Here is a 22,325-nt window from a genome sequence, read left to right as displayed (position 1 = left end):
AGCCTGCTATTTATAGGGTGACTGAGAAGATAGGTAGAGGCTCCAGTTTTGTGAATGGAAGTCTTCAGGTTTTTATGCGGGGAAGATTTAAGGCATCAAGGACCAGACATGGCAAATAATAATGCCTTAATTTCCTCTGTCTCAGAGTAGCATTTTTGATATACTGTGAAACAAGAGTCTGCTGGTTGCTAGCACATGTTGTGAAAAAATGGCTTTGCTAATTAAAGAAGCCTGGGAAAGTGTAGGTTAGACAAAGGTGAAGAGGTATATTGTTGCCGCTTTGGTTTCTTAGAGACTATAGTTGGATTTTGAATTTCCATGAGGGAATGTCATATGTGACATTTCTTTCTCCTCCTCACTCTTTTTTTTTTTTTTTTTTTACTGCAAACCGTCCTTTTTTCCGAGCTACATTTATTACACTCTCTCAGAAGAGCATTTCATGGAAATTCAGCCATAGAGTAATAAAGGAACAAATTCATGAAGTGTGAGCAGTGCACCTGCACATTTTCTTTCAATTTCAAATGATGTCTTGTTATAATACCACCTTGTAGAAAGCAAATATGGTCTGCTTATTTTCAAAGGAGATTTGGAACAAGCTGGCAGGCAGCACTAGGTGAAATAAAAAGATAAGTTCTTAACAAAAAGATACATGTGGAAAAGTGCTATTGTCTGGGCCTTGCACTCCACCTTAAGAGCTGACCCCTGGAAGACTACGGCTCCTCACTGAGCCCCCAGCCATGTGACCACATGTGGAAGAGAGAGGCTTGCCATTACTGCAACATGTATAGCCCAGATTCCCTGTGATACACTGCTGTGCTTGGATCAAAAACAGCAGGCATTTCATTATTTTGAAAAGCTGGGGGAAAGAATCTGAGACCAAAGATGAATTGCTGTATTTGTAGTGATTATGCAAAGTGCATAGTTGTATTAAACTTTTTTATCCTAGGTAACAATGGCATCGATTTGATCTAGGGGAGGCATTAAGACTGTTGATGCCACTTTGCCCCCATGGGTTTGGGAGGCTTATGGTACAGTTGAGACCACCATTCCCCAACTGTTTAAAAAGGGGGGGGGGATATAGGGGCTGTGTTAAGGGAAAATAATGGAGGGAGTGAACTTATTTAAAATACTCTGTACACATCTGTGGAATTATCAGTGAATTCTTCTTGTACTACTAATGTATGCTAATAAAAATAGCAGGGTTGAAAACAGAATTTAAAAAAGTTATTCTTTCTATCTGAAATGTCCTTTCTCCCCTGTCCTCCTTCCTTTTATGACTACCTCTTGCTCCTCCTATAGATATAAGCATACACATCACTTCCTTCAAAAAAGCTGCCTCTTATTTCATGGTAACATAGTTGACACCCGCCAAATATTTCCTAAAAAGAAGGAAAAACCAAGTATGTAGAAGACCCAAAGCAAACAGGTCATAGCATGGAGTCAAAAGGCTTAATGTGGGAGGGGGATAAGCAATGATGTTAAATAGATGGAAAAGTGCAATAAGAGCAGACACAGGAAAGAGAGTACTGCACTTGTTAATTAGAGGCTCAGCAGCAGTCAGTGCAGTAGAAGAATCTAAAGGATGCTCATATAACAAAGAACTGGTGTAGGATTAGCAATTGAGGAATTATCATTAGGAAGGGCAGACTGATATCCTTACTCTGGATAATTCATGAATAATAGAAATTTATTGCTCACAATTCTGTAGACTGGGAAGATCAGGTATTGGCATATTTCATACCTGGTGAAGATCTGCTTCCAAGATGGCTCTTTCTCTATGTCTGAATGATAGAAGGAACAAACAGCTCCCATCAAAGTCCTTTACAAACTCATTAGTCCCATTTATGAGAATGGAGCCCTCATTTCTTAAAGCTGCCTGGAAGCAGGGGTGTGGGGTGGGGGTGGCGAGATGGCACAAACAATATATACACATGTAAAGAAATGTAAAAATGATAAAATAAACACAGAAAATAAAAAATAAAGAAAGTCCCCAACTATTAACAACCATCGGGGGTTAGGTTTCAACATGAATTTGGGGCAACACCAATATTCAGACCAGAGCACTACTTTTCATGAATTGTGAATCAAAAGGAGAGTAGAAAGATTGTGCAAACTGAAAGATTCAAATTGAAGTAAGTGTAAAAATGATAAGGATGAAGAATTGAAGGTGTGTGAGGGTGATGAAGATAGAGGCAGGTGACTGATAAGGTAAGTCAGAGATAATTGGCCTGTCTGGTTTTAGTATGAACTTGGCTTGTACTTTTGTAGCTATAGGCTAATTAGTAAAGCTAAAAGCATGAATATAATTTATATAAAAGACAAAAATGAAAGGCACAGATGTGAATAACTGTATGCAAAGCCAGAGACAGGATAAAGCAGGCGCAGTCATCCTTGATTCTTCAGAAGCTATGGGCCTTGGATTCTTTAGCGACCTCTCTCTGACTTAAGTCACATTTCCATTTTCCTGGGAAGCATTTTGACTGATATGAATTCTTTACAGTGGGTGAAAAAATACTTTCCTTTCTGAAGGGTTTGAGGTCTTGATGGCTGTGGAAGTATAGGGTGCTACAGTTTTCCTTCAGTGTTGCCACCAGATGTCCTCCTATGTGGTACTTGGAAAACATGGAATCTCAGATCCAGACAAATCACTCCCAGACCAATCATCTTTGAAGATGTTGTAGCCCTTTATTTTTGGTGCCCCATTCCCAGGGTCATAAGAACTTAACGTGGCTAAAATAGCCTCAGCCTCCATTTCGATGGATTCATTTGCTTGAAATATTCTTTCCCCAAGAAATGAGATTTCCAAACCAGCAGAGCTCAGAATTGCAGAGTTAGCAAAGGGCTGGCAGGAGGTGAGCATGCAGCCCACTCCCATCTTCATTTTCTACTCCGTTCACACAGAAGAAGGTCAACATAATTGATTCCATTGGAAAATGGATGAGATTCCTTTGGGAAAGACTAGGAAGAAGACTTACAGTGCAATGGACCCTTGTATCTGGGGAGATTGGTTCCAGAATCTTGAGGAGAAAAAGTCTGAGGATGCTCAAGTCCCTTCTATAAAATGGTGTAATATTTGAGTAAAACCAATGGAAATCCTTTTTACACTTTATCTGTAGATTACTTGTAACACCTAATATATTGATAAGAAACAAGGTCTGTCTATGTTCAGTACAGACACAATTTTCCTCCAAATATTTTAAGTCTGCAGTTAATTGAATTTGTGCATGCAGAACCCATGGATACCAAGGACCAGCTGTATTTTCCTTGCAGTAAGGATTCCACATGCTTCTCTAGGCATAGCAAAGGGCTTTGGGTCTCTCACAGAGACAGAAGCCATGGGCAGCATCTTTTCCACCTTGTCTTGTGTGTACTGTTAACTAGAAAGTTAGTCTGGCCAGCTAGGGAATATGTTTTCCAATCAGGTAGGCAGGCCAAGTTTATGGTGTTCCTGCTGCCTAAACCTTCTGTACTGACCCAGATGGAGGAATTGAGTGAGATATTCAGCTATCTGAAACAAGTCTGCATTTTACATTCTGGTCATATAGAGTAGACCCCCTTATTTGCAGTGTCACTTTGCATGGTTTCAAAATGATCTGAAAATATTAGATAGAAAATTCCAGGAATAAAAAATCAGGTTTTAAATTATATACCTTTCTGATTAACATTTTTTTCATTTCTTATATTTATTTATTTATTTATTTTATTCATATGTGCATACAATGTTTGGGTCATTTCTCCCCCCTTCCCCCACCCCTTACCTACCCCGCCCCTTACCTACCCCACCCCTTACCTACCCTGCCCCCTCTCTCCCTCTCTCCCCTACTCCCTTGCTACCAGGCAGAAACTATTTTGCCCTTATCTCTAATTTTGCTGAAGAGAGTATAAGCAATAATAGGAAGGACCAAGGGTTTTTGCTAGTTGAGATAAGGATAGCTATACATGTTACCTTCTAAATTAATTCTTCTCAAACTAACCTTTTCTCTTAACATGATGAAATCTCATGCTGTCCTAATCCATCTGGCCTGGGATGCAAATCATCCTTTCACCCAATGTATCGATGCTGTATATACTCCTTGCTAGTTAGCCACCTAGCAGCCATCTTGGTTATCAGGTTGACTTGTGGTATTGCTATGATTCTGTTCAAATGCCCTTATTTTACTTAAAAATGTCCCCAGTGTACAAGATAGTGATGCCAGAAATTAAACTATGCCAAAGAGAAACTATAATGTGTTTCCTTCAAGGATCATCTTATATCATCACAGAAAGAGAAGGGTGAGTACAGGATAGTAAGATCTTTGAAAAGAGAGAGAGAGGGAGAGAGAGAGAGAAGCAAATTGCTATAATAGTTACATAGTTATATTTTGTTATTAGTTATTGTTATCAATCTCTGTGACTAATTAATGAATTAAACTTTTTCAGAGTTATGCATGTATAGGAAGAAACAGTATGCCTAAAGGTTAGTACTAGCATTTGGTTCCTGGTATTTATGGAAGGTCATGAAGTACACCCCAATGGTAAGGAAAAACTACTGTTCATCAGGTTTAGTCCTAGGTCGCTCACCTGTTTCAGTTTCAGGAACCATATCTAATTACTCCCCTCCACTTGCCAAGTGTCTCTAGGATCAGTCCCTTTCTATCCCATCTCAATTCAGCTGCCAATTCTAGTAACAGGCCTTTTTCTGTCTAGTTTCTAAGCCCATGTCACCCAAAAGTGTTATAATCACCACTGAGAACAGACAGTCCAATAGTGGGATGTCTACCAAAAGTATCCCCAACCTCTGGAGGATTCTTTCTCAAACATGTTGCTGCTTTCTCCTCAATACTTTTCTTCATAATACATATTTGGGGAAGGATAAAGGCCAGATGTGGTGAAAAACAAAACAAAACATTGCAAAACTACTACATTTCTATCTCCCAAACACTAGGATTTCCTTTTTTATATTGTACCAAAAAAATCTCTAGTATTTCATCCTATTTAGTGTGACCATTTTTCAGTTCAAATTTTAGTTATTCTATCAAGAAGCGCCCTGCCACCCCCAACTCCTGGACTTCAGACTTTGAATTTAAATATCAGTCAAATGCCTTCCTACAGATAAATTCATCTCCATCCAAAAATCACACACTCCTCCTTGATCTTACACTTGCAGATTCTAGTTTCACTTTGAGATCCTGAGTTTTTATAGACACCCAGTGAAATTACTGTATTGCCTTGGAGTGCTGCTCATTTTGGGGATTTGTGTTTGGACTGTGGAGCAGGCAGGAATCTGAGTAGAGGTCTGGAACAATGAGAAGTGAAGACTTCCTTTTGAGACAAAAACCGCAAGAGAGGCAAGCACAGGCTGTCCCTCAGCTCAGGGGAAGCCTTCCCAAACTGGGAGGAAAGGGCTGCCATGCTGGCCCAGCAGCACAGGAGAGTGGGGACTTCAGAGTTGTAAGTTATGTGCCAGAGACTTTCTCATTGTGGCTCACATGTTATACAGTTCCCTGAGGGCCACATGGCAGCCAGAACCTTGGTTCCATCCTATACAGCTTGTATTCATAAAACAATGTCATATGAATCCCTGTGATTAGGCAGCTAATGTTGGGAATGGGGCTGGCAAACCTAAGCACACACATACCTTGCTCTCTGAGTACCAGGTGTTCTGAAGAGGAGCATGGCCATGGAGAGTAATGGATCTGCTGTGTGACAAACCACACAGCACTGGGGGAGCAGTGGGACTGCCTCTGTACTAACGTGAATCAAGTGCATGGACCACACACTGCAGTGAAAGAGAAAAGAAGAAAGAAAGGACCCCTGCATGCTTCTTCCCGTCAGGTGGCTTGGGCTGAGGGGCTGAGCGCATCCTGGTGAGATCCGTAAGCTCAGCTGGCTTTGCAGTTCAAGGCAGGCCCATGACAGATCCATTAAGATCCTAGAAGCTCTTCCTGAGCCCTTTTTCTCAGTTCTTCAACTTTCAGCTTTGTGTTGATGTCATCTCTTCACATATTCCTTTCCAGAAAATTTTGTTGGGACAAATTGGACTCAAGTGTCTGGGTTTTCCTACTGCTTTCTTTGGTTCAGGCTGCTATAATGAAATACCTACATTGGGTAATTTACAAACATAGAAACTTGGTTCTGGAGGCTAGGAAGTCCAAGTTGCAAAAGCAGTGTCTGGTGAGGGTGCTGTCCTGATGGATGGTGCCTTCTGTGTCCTCCTAGGGTAGAATGGCTGAGCAGCTCCCTCACGCCTCTTTTATAAGGACACTGACACCATGCCCTAGGGCTTTGCCCTTCTAGTCACCTTCACAAAACAAGACACATGACACAAAACAAAGCTTCTTCATTTCTGTCTCCCAAATACTATGATTTCTTTTTTTATGTTGTATCAAAGACTTCTACTATCTCATCTGATTAATAGGTCCTATCCCTTGATATCACACATTGGAGATTGCTTCAACATAGGACTTTTTTTCTTTTCTTTTCTTTTTAAAGTTTTATTTCATTTACTTATTTTCACAGTAGTGGGGATTGAACTCGTGCCCTTGTGAATACTAGGCAGGTGCTCTATTCCTTGAGCCATGCTCTTAGCCCTTTTGTTTGTCTCAAATAAACAAAATGTTTTTGAGATAGAATCCCACTAATTTTGCCAAAGATGGCTTTGAACTTGTAATCTTCCTGCCTCTTCCTCCCAAATAGCTGGAATTATAGGCATGTACCATCAACCCTGGCTTTAAAGGGGGGACAGACATTAAGACTTAGCATGTACTCTCATAAGCCCTGATATTTGTGCTATAACTACAGTTGGGAAATGCTGCTGGGAGGTGGTAGAATCTTTAAGATATGAGGCCTAGTGGGAGGAGCTTAGGTCTTTGAGGACATGCCCTTAAAGGAGTAGGGAGAATTGTCCTTTTCTCTTTCTTTTTCTCTCCCCAGATATCATGAGTTGAACAGTTCTGACATGAGCTCCCTCTTTGATGTGCTGTGTTTCCAGAGGCCAAAAATCAATGATGTCAACTGACTCTAGACTTAAGCCCCCAAAACTATGAGCCAAAATAACTATTTTCTCCTTAAGTTTATTATCTCAGGTATTTTGTTACTATAACAGAAAGCTGACTAACACAACTGTAGTTACTGTAATTTCCTTCATTTTACCATAGAGACTGTCTGAAATCTATCACAAGTACAACTTATTTTTTTATTTATTCATATGTGCATATATTGTTTGGGCCATTTCTTCCCCCTGCCTCCACCACTCCCTCTTTCCCCCACCCTCCTTGCTTCCAGGCAGAACCCGTTCAGCAGTCTTCTCCAGTTATGTTGAAGAGAAGACATAAGCAATAATAAGTAAGACATAGCGTTTTTGCTACTTTGAGATAAGGATAGCTATAGGGAGAGATTCCAAGCATTGTTTCCATGCATGTGTGTCTTACAACCCAAACTGATTCATCTCTTCCAGACCTCTTTACTACTTCCAGGTCACCTTCCCATATTGACCTCTGTCATTTTAAGGTTTCTATGTTAGCTCCTCTGCAGTGGGGACATCAAACACTTCTTTCAAGTCTTGGGTTTCCTACCTTTCTCTATTCCTCCTGTATGTGTCCTCCTCTTAGCATGTGACCCATGTCACATGCATTTGATTTTAGATCTAAAGTCCACATAAGAGGGAGAACATACAATTTTGGCTTTCTGAGCCTGGTTAACTTCACTTAAGATGATGTTTTCCAGTTCCATCCATTTACCTGTGAATGATAAGATTTCATTCTTCTTCATGGCTGAGTAAAATTCCATTATGCGTAAATACCACATTTTCTTAATCCATTCGTCAGTAGTGGAGTATCTTGGTTGTTTCCATAACTTGGTTATTGTGAATAGTGCTGCAATAAACATGGTTGTGCAGGTGCCTATGGAGTAACCTGAGTTGCATTCCTTTAGGTATATCCCCAGGAGTGGGATTTCTGGATCATATAGCAGATCTATGTTTAGTTTTTTAAGAAGCCTCCATATTGTTTTAAATAGTGGTTGCACAAGCTTGCATTCCCACCAGCAGTGTATGAGGGTTCCTTTTTCCACACATCATCGCCAACATTTGTTGTTGGTGGTGTTTTTGATGATAGCTATTCTAACAGGGGTGAGGTAGAATCTTAGTGTGGTTTTGATTTGCATTTCCTTTATGGCCAGAGATGGTAAGCATTCTTTTGTGTGTTTTTTGGACATTTTGATTTCTTCTTTTAAAAAAGTTCTATTTAGTTCAGGTGACCATTTCTTTATTGGTTCATTGATTTGGGGTGAGTTTAGTTTTTTGAGCTCCCTGTATATTCTGGTTATCAGTCCTTTGTCGGATGTATAACTAGCAAATATTTTCTCCCACTGTGGGTGGTTTCTTCGATTTAGAGACCATTTCGTTTTTGTGCTGAAGCTTTTTAGTTGCATGTAGTCACATTTGTCCATCCTTTCTCTTGGTTATTGAGCTGCTGAGGTTTTAATGAGGAAGTCCTTGCCTATACCTATTGCTTCCAGAGTACTAACTGCTCTTTTCTGTACTAACTTCAGAGTTTCGTGTCTGATATTAATGTTCTTGATCCATTTTGAGTTGATATTAGTACAGGGTGATAAACATGGGTATAGTTTTCAGTTTTCTGCAGGCAGATAACCACTTTTGCTAAAAACATTTGTTGAAGAGGCTATTTTCCATCATATGTTTTTGGCACCTTTGTCAAAAATGAGGTGGGTATAGTTGTGTGGATTCATATCTGGGTCCTCTATTCTGTTCCACTGGTCTTCATATCTTCTTTTGTGCCAGTACCATGCTGTTTTTATTGCTATAGCTTTGTAATATATTTTGAAGTCAGGTATTGTGATACCTCAAGCATTGCAAACCTTGGCTGTTTGCAGTTTCTTGTATTTCCAAATGAACTTTAGGGTAGATTTTTCAATCTCTGTGATGAATGTCATTGGAATTTCAATGGGAATTGTGTTGAACATGTAGATTACTTTTGGTAGTATAGTCATTTTTACTATGTTGATTCTATCAATCCATGAGCACAGGAGATCTTTCCACCTTCTGTAGTCTTCCTCAATCTCTTTCTTCAGGGGTTTGTTGTTCTCCTTATAGAGGTCATTCACATCCTTGGTTAAGTTTACTCCTAGGTATTTGATTTTTTTTGAGGCTATTGTAAATGGAATTGTTTCCATATATTCTTTCTCAATTTGTTCATTGTTGGTGTATAGAAAAGCTAATTATTTTTGTAAGTGGATTTTGTATTCTGCCACCTTGCTGAAGCTGTTTATGGTGTCTAGAAGTTTGTGGGTAGAGTTTTTCAGGTCTTTGAGGTATAGAATCATGTCATCTGCAAAAAAGGATATTTTGACAGTTTCTTAACCTATTTGTATTCCTTTCATTTCTTCTTCTTGCCTTATTGCACTGGGTAGGAATTCAAGGACTATGTTGAATAGGAGTGGGGATAGTGGGCACCCTTGTCTCGTTCCTGATTTTAGGGGAAACTTTCAGTTTTTCACCATTAAGTATGATGTTGGCTGTAGGTTTGTCATATATAGCCTTTACAATGTTGAGGTACATTCCTTCTATTCCTAGTTTTCTTAGGGATTTTATCATGAAGTGGTGTTGGATCTTATCAAAGGCTTTTTCTGCATCTATTGAGATGATCAAGTGGTTTTTGTCTTTGCTTCTATTAATGTGCTGTATTACCTTTATACATTTACAGATTTGCATATGTTGAAACATCCCTGGATCCCTGGGATGAAGCTAACTTGGTCATGGTGAATGATCTTTCTGATGTGCTGTTGGATTCAGTTTGCCATATTTTATTTGATATTTTTGCATCAATGTTCATTAAGGAGATTGACCTGTAGTTCTCCTTTTTTGGAGGTGTCTTTGTCTGATTTTAGGATGAGTGTAATACTGGCTTCATGGAATAAAGTAGGCAGTATTCCTTCACTTTCTATGTCATGGAGAAGTTTAAGGAGAGTTGGTATTAGTTCTTCTTTAAAGGTATGGTAGAATTCCACTGAGAATCCATAAGGTCCTGGACTTTTGTTTTTGGGAGACTCTTAATTGCTGCTTCAATTTCATTTTGTGTTATAGATCTATTTAGGTGGTTAATATCCTCTTGGTTCAATTTTGGATGGTCATAAGTATCTAGAAATTTGTCCATTTCTTCAAGATATTCAAATTTATTGGAATGTAGGTTCTCAAAGTAGTCTCTGATGTTTCCCTGGATTTCCATGGTGTTTGTTCCTATCTCCCCTTTTGCATTTCTGATTTTACTGATTTAGGTTTTTCCTCTCCTCAGTTTAGTCAGACTTGCCAGGGGTCTGTCAATCTTGTTTATTTTTTCAAAGAACTAGCTTTTTGTTTTGTTGATTCTTTGTATTTTTTTGTCTCCATTTCTATAATTTTGGCCCTTATTTTTATTATTTCTCTCCTTCTGCTTATTTTGGGTTTTGCTTGTTCTTGTTTTTCTAGGAGTTTGAGATGTAACATTAGGTCATTAATTTGAGATCTTTTTGCCCTTTTAATATATGCACTCATGTCTATAAACTTTCCTCTTAAGACTGCCTTTGCTGGGTCCCATAGGTTCTGGTAGATTGTGTTTTCATTTTCATTAACTTCCAGGAACATTTTAATTTCATCCTTTATTTCATTGATGACTCACTGATCATTCAACAATGCATTGTTCAGCTTCCAATTGTTTGCGAATTTTCTGCTGTTGTTTTTGTTGTTGAGTCCTAGTTTTAGTGTGTTGTAATCTGATAGAATGCAAGGGATTATTTCTATTTTCTTATATTTCCTGAGGCTTGCCTTGTGCCCTATCATATGAACAATTTTGGAGAAAGTTCCTTGGGCTGCTGAGAAGAGTTTATATTGTGCAGAAGTTGGATGAAATATTCTGTAGACATCAGCTGGGTCCATTTGATCTATGGTGTGATTCAGTTCTAGAATTTCTTTATTAATTTTTTGTTTGGATGACCTATCTATTGGTGATACGGGGTATTAAAATCTCCTGCTACCACTGTGTTGGAGTCTATATGTGTTTTTAAGTCCTTTAGAGTATGTTTGATGAAGTTGGGTGCACTGACGTTGGGTGAATTCAGCTTGTTAATTGCTATTTTCTTTTGATGTATTTCTCCTTCTCTATCTTGTTTGATCAATGTAAGTTTGAGTCTACTTTGTCTGAGATATTGCTACTCCTGCCTGTTTTGGGGCACCATTGGCTTGGTAAATCTTCTTCAAGCCTTTTACCCTAAGCCATTGTTTATTTCTATCAATGAAATGGGTCTCCTGCAAGCAACAGATTGTTAGATCTTCCTTTTTAATCCAGCTTTCCAAATGGTGTCTTTTGATGGGGGAGTTGAGTCCTTTGATATTCTGTGTTAATATTGATAAGTATGTGGTTATTCCTGTCATTTTGTTGTTTTTGTTGTTTAAGGGTTTGATTGTGTGCAGATGAATCAATGTTACTCTCTACATTCTTGTCTTTTCTTCTCCTGTGGTTTGGTACTGCCTGTTCTCTCATGGTTTTGTTTACTTTCATTTTCTGTGTACAGAATTCCTTGGAGAATCTTTTGTAGTGGTGGTTTGGTGGTCATATGTTGTTTTAGTTTCTGCTTGTCATGGAAGACTTATTGCTCCATCTATTTTGAATGACAGTTTTGTTGGATAGAGTATCCTACTGTGGAAGTTATTTTCATTCAGTGCCTGGAATATCTCACTCCATGCCCTTCTTGCTTTTATGGTTTCTGTTGAGAAATCTGCTATGATTTTGATGGGTTTACATTCGTATGTTATTTGTTTTTTCTGTCTTACAGCCTTCAATATTCTTTCTCTATTTTCTGTGCTTTGTGTTTTAAAGATAATATGTTGTGGGGAAGTTCTATTTTGGTCAAGTCTGTTTGGTGTTCTGGAGGTTCCTGTACTTGAATAGGCATAACTTTCTCTAGATTTTGGAATTTTTCTATTATTATTTCATTGAATATATTATGAATCCCTTTTGCTTGGACTGCTTCTCCTTCTTCAATGCCCATGATTCTCAGTTTTGTTCTTTTGATGGAGTTGGTGAATTCTTGCATATTCCTTTCACTGGTCTTGAGTTGTTTGACTAATAGTTCTTCAGTTTTTCCTTGAATTTCCATTTCATCTTCAAGTTCTGAGATTCTGTTTTCCACTTGTTCTAGTCTGCTGGAGTGGCTTTCCACTGTGTTTTGTGTTTCTGTTTTTTTCTTTTTTCTAGTTTTTCCATATCATGGGTCACTTCTTCTTTAATATTGTCTATTTTCATCTTTAATTTGTTTAGCTCTCTATTTATAGTGTTCTCTGTTTCACTTTGGTGTTTATTTAGTGATCCTGTGAGTTCATTTATTTGTTTCTGTGTCTTCTTATATTCTTTATTTTTGGTGTCTTGATATTTCTTGAGTGCCTCTTGGTTTTGGTTAACTGTGTCTAGTATCATATCCATGAAATTCTTAGTGATTACTTGCAGGATTTCTTCTATTAGGATGTTTTTGTGAACATCGTTGGGTTCCTTGTTGTCATTTATCTTTGTTTTGTTGGAGTTCAGAACTGGGTATCTGTTTTCTTCATTTCTCTCTGAATCCTGTATTAAATTATTTTGAGAGGAAGAATGGTTTCCATCCCTCTTTCTTCTTCCCATTGCTCTACTTGGTATAGTGCAACTATATTCTTGATAAGCTAGTTGGTGGTTTCAGTCACCTGTTTTTGTTCCCTTGATTTAATTTTTGTTTTGTGGCTGTCTTGGGTTTTTAGCTAAGTGGGTATGCTATTTCTGTCCATGGTCTGGGTGTCATTTAGTATTAACTAATTCACAGGCTTAGTACCTAACCAGTAGTTTATGTGTTATATAGAAGTCCTCTTGGTGGTAATATCTATAAGCATTGGGGGTTGGGGGGTTAAAGTTTGTAATACTAGGTATAGTAATTTGGGGAGTTGGGTAGGGTGGCACTAAAGGGGAAATGGGAGGTGGGGTGAGTGAATGGGGAAATCAGTGTGGGGGCTGCTGTTTTTGTGGTCCTTGTGTGTGTTTGGATGTATTCCGTTGTTGTAGAAGATGGTGTTAGTATTCAAGATTGCAGGGGCTTGGGGTTGTGTAAAGTTGGTATAGTAGGTTGGTCAGTGGGTGATAAATTTGAAGGAGGGAGGTGTAGTTTGGTAACAAGTTGGGGGAAAATGGGAGGGGAAGGTGAGGGCTGGGGGGAAGAGAGGGGGTGAGAAGGGGCATAATGAGTTGTTGGAGTGGGGAGCAATTGGTTTTAGCACAGGAGAAGGAGGGAGACTGAAGGGGGTAAGAGTAGGGATGAGAGGATGATGATGGTAAAGTTGATAGTATAGAAAGAGAAAAAAAAGATAATAGGAATAAAAATAAAAATAGAAAACCCACAATAACAAAACTAACAACAACAAAAAACCCCAAAGAAATCAATGGGGAGAATTGAACAAACAAACAAAAACCAGACAAACACACAAACAAAAATCTCCAGGTTCAGGAACAATAGAATTTCAGTCTTAGTTTAAGTTCTGGAGTTACTCCTCCAGCATCCAGTCCTGGTGTTGACATATAAACAGAAGCTCTGTCCTGGTCTTGCCAGGTGATCAGCTTGTCAGTAGTGTTTTGTTCTTCTGTCCTTCAGCTGCAGCTGCTTGATCAGCTCCTCCCCAGTGAGGTGTGGCACTTTAACTTTGAATGCTGTCCTCATGTTCAGGAGATCAGTTCTGTAGTCCACTGGTTGTCCTGCTTTGGAAGTGGCTTTTTGCTGTGCTTGTTTACTGGGATTTCCACACTGGGGGCTTGTTTCTTTGGCCCACCCCCTTTCTTTGGGGCAGGGTCAGTGTTCTGTCAGCCCCTCTGCTGTTAGTGTGTTATGATGGTTTGCTACTTGTTTTTCAATTTTGTGGGGCAGTTTGACTTTGGGTGCTGCTCACTGGCTCAGCAGATGAGCTTTGTGACCTGCTCTGCTTCAAGGAGTGACTTATAACCCACCTGCTGTTGGTTTTCATGCATTTCTAGGATTTGTTTACTGATGGTTCTGCCAAGATTAGTTCCTTGCCCAATTTCTCTGGTGCGCTTTCAGCAATCCCACCCCTTCTACTGTTGTAATAGATTACAGTTCACTGTTTATTGTTCAGTGTTTTTTTGGGGGTGTGTGCTGGTTTATCCTGGGGGTAGCTTGGGGAATTCTGCATGACACATGGCGCTAACCTGTTTGGTCTGCCAAATGTCTTGCAGGCAGGTTTAGAGCCAGAGATGGCAGCAGTGGTGGTGGTGGCAGTGGTGGCAGCCCACAAATTTTCCCAGTGTAACATGGCATGGAGAAGCTTTCCATGGGTTAGGGGTTCAGGATGCCAAATTTTTGATTCTCCTCTGTGGTTTATTTCCCCCAAGTGTGGCTCCAGTGTCTCAGCATGGTTTTGGAGTCAAAGAGCTCACACTGTCTGCTTCTGTACCTTAGTTGCCATCTTGGATCCTCCACAAGTACATCTTATTAATTAGGTTTTGTCTATGGTTTCTTTTTATCTACTATGTTCTGCTTTAGGCATTTGCTTGCTCAGTTTGTGCCAAGGCTGCTGCTTGTATTTGGGATTCTAAAAGGAATTTCTAAGATGGCAAAGCATCTGCCCCATCCTACTGGCTTAGACATCTTACCATCCTAACAGAGAAGGTAAAGAAAGTGCTCTTTTTTCTGTCACTTGCCCTTTGCCAGAATCCCTTGAGCCTTCATTACAATGCTAGGGCGAGCCTTCATTACAATGCTGGGGCACTGACCAGAGGAACAGTCAGTGAGAGAAACATTTCCCCTGAGGCTGCCCCATCATTTCTTCCTGTTTAATTTTTATTGTGAAAATTTTCAACCATAAATGTTTTAATAATTGCTAACAACTCATCCCTTTTGTTTTGATATCCCCTACCATTTTTGCTGGAATATCCCTGCCATTTATCATTTCACCAAGCAGTTCTTTTATTTTTTTTCTCTTGAGTCATTCCTCCAGCCCTTTTTTGTAGTGGTTTTTCTTGTGAGCTATTTTCCAGGGCTGACTCTAATGTCTGCCTCCTGAGTAGATAGGATTACAAGAATGCGTGGCTTATCAAGCAATTCTTTACTAGGAATCTGTAATAGATAGTAACTTTATTTTGAATACCATGGCCACAGCTAATTATTTCTTACTATATTTCCCATCCATGCATTTCATTTTTCCCATTGTCACACTTAGTCTTGCCACATTTGTTTTGCTGGAATCTAGTCTGGGATCTTTAGGCTCTTTATTTCCTGACCATGTGTAGTGGGGACCAGAGCCTTGCTCTTGATTCCACTGGGAGGCACATGGTCTATCTGCCCATCTTGCTGACAATGACATGGGTCAGTGGTTTCATGTGGGATCAGTCTGGTTTTCTAAAACCAGCTCAAATCCTTCTTCTATGTGACATTTTTAGCAATCATGGATCCACAGGTAGATGATCTACAATGCCTCTAGGGATTTCAGAATGTTGCTTTTAGAGATCCTACATTTATTCTGTATTTACAATGTGAAGTTCATATATAAAATGATTTCCCTCCATGTTTGCTTACCTAGAAATGCAGTTTATCCAGGACTAGCAAAATAGTTGCTTGACAACCTTTCTGTAATGATGAACAGATGACCTAGCAACCTTTAATGATTAAAAGTGTGTTTTGTTTGTGTGTGTGGATTTTTGGTATGTTTTAATTTTTGTTGAGTATGACTTTATTTTATATAACACATATGTGTCAACTCATGTGGTTATTGTTCTTCTGGAAGACTCAAGTCTCTTGAGCTCCTTCAAGATGACTTATCCATCCTTTTGGTATGACCCTGGAAGCATTTGATGATAACTTCCTTTCTTTTTGGTACAACAGCCCTCACAAACTCTGACTCCTCTAGGCCTCTGGTCTCTATAGAAGGGAAATGCATTCATAGAGCACAACCTGGGTGGCAGGGATTGCCCATGAGTGCTGGCTTGTCATTGTTCCCAGGCATATCCATAGGCATAGCCAGAGAATATTCACAGAAGGAGAAAAATAAACTGCAGATTATTCTAACATTGGCAACCCAAACCTATGATCATTAGGATTTTACTGAACTTCTTTCTTTTTTTAAGAGTTTAAGGAAAGAATATATTTGAGCCACAAAAACAAACAAAAAGGTATTACATAAGAAAAAATAATGTAACAATTTATGTAAGTACCTAGCACAAGCATGTGCTTACATCTAAAACAAAAAAGGTAACATCGTACTATATATATATATATATTTGACAAGTGTGCATTAAAGAAATCTCTAATATAAAGCATTTAAAAAGTAGAGAATACTTTTTGAAGATACAGAAAACAATTGTTAAGATAGGCACACCACAATCCTCATAAACATGCTTGCTGAGATAAAACTCATCTGAGCACTGACTTCTCTCTCGGACGTGCAAAAGCCACGAAACTGTTACTCACTGGATGCTGTTCACCCTTGTGCATGTTTCTATGAATTCAGAAGCACATAATCCACCACTGTTCCTTTTCAGTTTCTCTGCCACGTCCCGCACAAAATGCACCTACTTAATACAAGTACTTAACACAGCAACTTTTGTATCACAGCCGCTTCCTCACCTTTCTTTTTTCTCATTTAAAAAAAAGGCACTGTACTTAGAACAGTTATTACAACAAATAGTGCTTCAGACAATCTGAAACTCCAAATCAATGTGCTTCCATAGGTCGAAGAAGCCCTAACTGAAAAGAACACAAATGTAAAAAGCTGATGAATGTAAAGATTATAAAATTGGTTTATTGTAAAAGAAATTCAAGAATAACCAGTTAAATTCTTACCCCATGCTACCCAATTCAACCAAGAAGCATTAAACACTTTTACATTAGGAACGAGGACACACAACAGGAAGACTACATCAAGGCTGTGACTGAAAAAGAGGAAGGACCCTCAGGTCTCCTTCAGGACGGTACAAAGGGTGGGATAAGATCAGAGCACTGCATCAGGTCCCACAGTGCTGCTGTGACATTGAGGTATAACTGGGCAAGTCAAAGTCAAGGGGAAAGGAAGACTCCATAGTCTTGTTCTGTGGGTGTATATCAGCGATTGAAATTTTAGGAACAACTGCCTTTGATGAGAGCAAGATGCAAGACAAGTCTTTATTGAAGAGAAAGAAGTTTATAAAGTTCCTACCCAGGCCCAGCTAACTCTTCACAACCCACTCCCACCTTCCACCCCCTGAGCTAAAGCTACTCTGCTGCTATTTAAGATGCAATCTTAGCTTGTGGATTGCTGGCAGATTGTGGACCCTCCTTCAAGCAGCCTTGGTCTTCTGCACATTAGCGACATGCTGTATCATGCATCGGGTTTGCATTCCAGGTAGAATTTCATTGTTGTTTTAAAACTTAATCCATCTGCACAGTGGCCACTTCCCCCCAGACTTAATTCAAGATGGAATCTTACAACTGTTTTTCAATAAAAACCGTACAGTCAATTATTACGAATGACCAGCCTATGAATTATTATATACAATACAGTGATTGCATTTTTTGAGCACTGAAAGTACTTAAAGTTAAACTTCCATTTTTGCATTCCTCCAAATCAAAAAACCAAAATACTTAAGATTTCATAAATTTTTTTTAAAAAGTCTGTCTTCTTGTGCTGAGGCTTGTGATAGCAGCTTTGGCCAGGAAAAGAGATTTTTGTCTGTTATAAACCCTTGAAAATAAGGGCTTATTCTAGAAGCATTCAAAAGACCCTTGCATCACAGAGGTGCTAGCTGGTGCCACTATAATTCACAAGCAATTATTTACTTCATAGCTTATATTGAAGAGTTAATTCTTGCTCATTTTGTTCCTTTAAAAAATAACCATTGGAAACCATTATTCCTCCTTAGACACATACTCTATTTATATCTCTTCTTGTAAAAATAAAGGTATAACCATGCTTATCTCTATTTCTGTGCTAAACTCAACAACAATCAATATACATTTATTAATCTGACCACTTCACCATTTACTGAACTTCTTAATTTCATACTTGATTCCGTTTCCACTTGAATATCAGTTTCTAATAATAACTGATATAATAACTTATCTGCTTTGTCTGCCTATATATGTACATTTTAGTATAAAATATAAACACATCCATTATTACTAAATAATAATATTACTAAATGGTGAATGTACTTTAAAAGTTTTTTGTGGTTCTTTTTTTTATAATTATGCTGTACTCCACTGAAGTTGCTCAGTCAAAGCAATATGTTTTAATATCCTTGAAATAAATCTATAAGATATGGTAGTAACAACTTTAATTATAGTTAGCTTTAATTTGTTTTGCATTTTTAGGGGCTTTTAAAAATGAATTTAGGATTTTTTTTTTTTTGTAAGATAGTCATGAGATTCTAAAGTGAAAAATTTAAAAAGGCACATTTAGAAACCTGGCTTTCTTTTCTGTTTTCCTACTCCCCTAATACCAAGCTTCATCTGATTTGTTTTTGGTTTACCTTTCCACTGTTTTAAAGTGTGTCTGTGTTTGTATTATAGGATATGAGATATATTATAGACAGTATATGTCTATGTGGATAGTTACACCTATACACAAAGAGCACACACAATGCCTATTATCCTGCTCATCTTTACTTTAAAACACATACAGAGAAGTCCCTCCATAGATGATATTTCAGGTGTCCTGTTCCTTTTCTAGACTGAATAGGGTGGACATAGTTATCCACCCCATTCTTTGATGATGGATGTGGGATTGGCCCTAACTGTTTGCAGATATTTACCCTGTGGTGATGCCTTGTTTCGTGTACATATTGGCTCAGTCTGTGAATGTGTGCATGTGTTTGGGATAAGTCTGAGCTCATGGGATAAATACATACACGAATATGATTAATGGGAGGTGTATTTCCTATGAATTTGCCTATGGGGCTCTGTTTCTCTCTGGTAGGTGAGTTCATTTCCACGAGGCTTCGCAGACTGCAAATTTATTCTCCCACTATTTTTGCCAGATGCATTTTATGTATTTAATATATGTATATATCTATACACACATATATTCATGCATTTATCATGCATACATGCATATGTGTCTTCTTTCTATATGCATTTGTGTATATGTGTGTACATAAATAAAATCTCTCTAAATAAAATCATGGTTATACTCAGATATGACTAAACCCTACTGAGACAGAATAGGTTCAATTTGAAAAAACAGCAACACTTGTTTTCTTAAAAGGAGAAGCTCAAGAAAATAACAAATAGATCTTACAGAATCATTCCTTTCTTTTCTTTTTTCCTAGATAATCACTTGACTTGTAAGGCAGAATGAAATTCCCAGGTGACAGGAAGACTAGTGAGCAGTTACCAGGCAATAGAGGGATAGTGGAGCCTCTCCTTTCCACGGCCCCCTTCATACCCTCCCCACAGGCCCAGAGGGGAGGCCTGGGACACAGGGGCACCAGTGCAAAGGGAACACCAGTGCATGCACTTCTGGGAGACAGAATCTTTTCTATACAGCCTCCACTTACCTCCAAGTCTGCTTATGCCCCAACTCACAAGGTGCATCATAGCGGCGGGGTGTGTGTGTGTGTGTGAAAATTCTCCTCATCATGTGTTTAATGACAGTCATCAGGGTTCTTCCCATTAAGAAGTGAAATCTGCTTTGTTACCCATGGTGTTAGCAAGTCACAATCAATGGACTGACATCTTTGTTCTTCCCTGGCAATGGGAACACTCACATGGGGTATGTGGAGCCTCAGGCTATGTTTGCCAGGACAACAACCTACTTCACCACAGAAGATGATGTGCTTAGGAGTTTCCATATCTACCTCACCATAGAGTTTTCCAAAACTTCTTCCCCAGCAAGAAACTGATGTGCATTCTATAGAACAGCAGTTTGGGTCCATGAATTGTCTTGGACTGCAGTGACATTGTACCCACCTAAACTGAATTCACTTTCATTTGTTTCTCATTGAGTCTGAGTCCTATGTGCTGGAGAAAGAAGAAGAACAGCACCTTTAGAAGTGCAGGGTCTACTAGTGGGAGCAGGTGCATGACCAGTGCCTGAAAGAGGGAACAGGTACCATAGCTAAGTCTAAACAGCTGAGCGAACTCACAGTGGTCCTGAAGACAAGAAGAGATTTAAATTGGAGAGGGAAGGATCAACAAAGAAGTAAAGTGGCTGGTGCTAGCAACCATGGGCAGAGGGCATGCCAGAAGTGGGAATACTCAGTGAGATACTGGAATGGTGGGAAAGACAGGACATGCCTGGACAGGCGATGAACCTAACATAGGCTCTGTCTGTTCCAGGAACCAGAGACAATTGGGTTCTTAGGTGGGGAAACTCAATGACATGACAATCATATTTTGTAGAGTTGCACAAGTTACAGCCCTTTGGACTAGAAATGGAAGGCCATTTTGCTGGGGAGGAGTGTATCTGCCTTACATATTAGTGGGTTAAAACTGTGGAGATAAGCCTATAGGAAATTTTTCCCAGTCTAATACTGAAAATTGTGTGGATTAAACATAAGTAAATTTGAAGCAGTTCTAGCAGCTGGATATAAGAACTCTTAATTCCTTTTTGTTCCTTTCTGGTCTCCTATAATGGAAGTGCTAAGCAACTGCTCTCATAAAAGCACCAACTCCCCTCTAAGACCTAATGATGTCCAAAGGGTAACTAAAAGTAGGAGAAAAACATGGTATCCCTGTCTCCATTTTGTGTCTGCCTTTGCTCTGAGCCTTTGTCTCTGCAGTTCTAACTTTACAGCCACCTTGGAATCCACAAAGGACAGGACTGATGGATAACATCTATATAGTGAGGGATGGAGGAGACTTCCCCCAAGGAATGGAATAGCAGAACCTCCATAGGACAGACCACTTGCTAGGCAGTAATTATTTGCTTATCCTGATCAGATTGGTTCCCTCAAGTGACGACAGCAATAACTTCTCCAGAACCCCTCACTAATGATCAAGCAGGCCATATTTGGACTAGGACTATTTAATAGCTATTCATAATTCTTACTCTTTGCCCTAAATTCTTTCTGTATTTAAACCTAAAACTCATGCATGTACCCCAAAAATGGGCTGAAGTATTTATCTTACCTCTTCCTGCAGTACACCCATGCTGTGCAAACATCTCTTTTCTCTGCCCTTCATCTTTATTTAGTGTATTGGGGTGAGTGGCCATACTTGGCATGTAGAACCTCTGGTGTTTTCCCTGTGGCTTATATCAGGTTATACTCACATCAGGTGACAGATACCAAGGATAATGGTCAATCCCAATGGCAAGAATATTTAGGAAGTTACGGTCTTTCTCAGATGTTGCTGTATTTATCCCATCATCAGCCCCAAAGCAATTTACTTCCCAGTCTGAATAAAAGCTACAGATAGCAGGAATGGAGTGGGGCAGTTGCCAGTTAAAGCTTACCATCTTTTGATCCTCCAGTGATACCTGCCAAGGTTTGTCCACAAGGCAGAATGTGATCATGCTCCAACTGTGGTCTAGTTAACTAAGGGATGAAAGAGACTCCTAGTCAGGGCAGATGGAGTTGATTCAGCTACACTTGTTTAAATACAAGAGTCAGTATGTGGAAGGGGTGGCTGTGCAAAGACTGGCCTGCAGTCCAGCACTGTGAGCATGTGTTCACACTTTCACTAGGAGCATAATGACAAAAGTGATATAAACCCCAAAAGATGTCTTGGTAGTACTTCCCAAAGACAGATCAAGGCACTGCTGCAGGACAATCTGCAAGAGAAGTAAGGGTGAGTTGGTGAGGATCCCCTTCCTTTCAGGGCCTCTACTGGGGTGTGGGCAGAGGCTACGGCCTGAGAACCACCAGCACATCACATCTTATAAAGACAACCATTCATTTTCTTTTTCCTAGAGAATCACTGGATATGTAAAACAGAATGCAACTCCCAAATGACAGGTAGATTAGCTGGTCTCTGTCTCATTAGGATTCAGTCATGTTGGTGTATTGCCATCAGGCTCTTTACAGGAATATATGTCACAGTAAGCTGAGGGATATTTACATTTACATACTCAAGAGTATGCACCCAATAATCTGAGGAATGCCTGCATATACATACTCAGGGATATACACCCTATAATCTGACAGATGTCTGCATTTACATATTTGGGGATGCACACTAATTAACCCACAGGATGCTTGTATACACATACTTGGGGATGCATACTCAGTTACTTGAGGGATGTTTGCATATATATACTATAACCTGCATATACACCCCATAACCTGTGTATATCTGAAGAATGGGATAAAGTAGTCTCCAGCTTCCCCAATAGGTGGCCAGGTGAAGTCCCT

The 22,325-nt window shown here is 39.3% G+C and overlaps 1 pseudogene; it reads right to left on the bottom strand.

Moving 5' to 3' along the window:
• Nucleotides 1-14,334, bottom strand: part of LOC109676976 (DENN domain-containing protein 10 pseudogene) — a 37,320-nt pseudogene extending 22,986 nt beyond the window's left edge.
• Nucleotides 14,335-22,325: the final 7,991 nt, after the last annotated feature.

Source organism: Castor canadensis, chromosome 2 (genome assembly GCF_047511655.1).
Source record: "Castor canadensis chromosome 2, mCasCan1.hap1v2, whole genome shotgun sequence".
Lineage (NCBI taxonomy): Eukaryota > Metazoa > Chordata > Mammalia > Rodentia > Castoridae > Castor > Castor canadensis.
The sequence above is the reverse complement of the archived record's forward strand: the minus strand, read 5'-3'. Positions and strand labels throughout refer to the sequence as shown.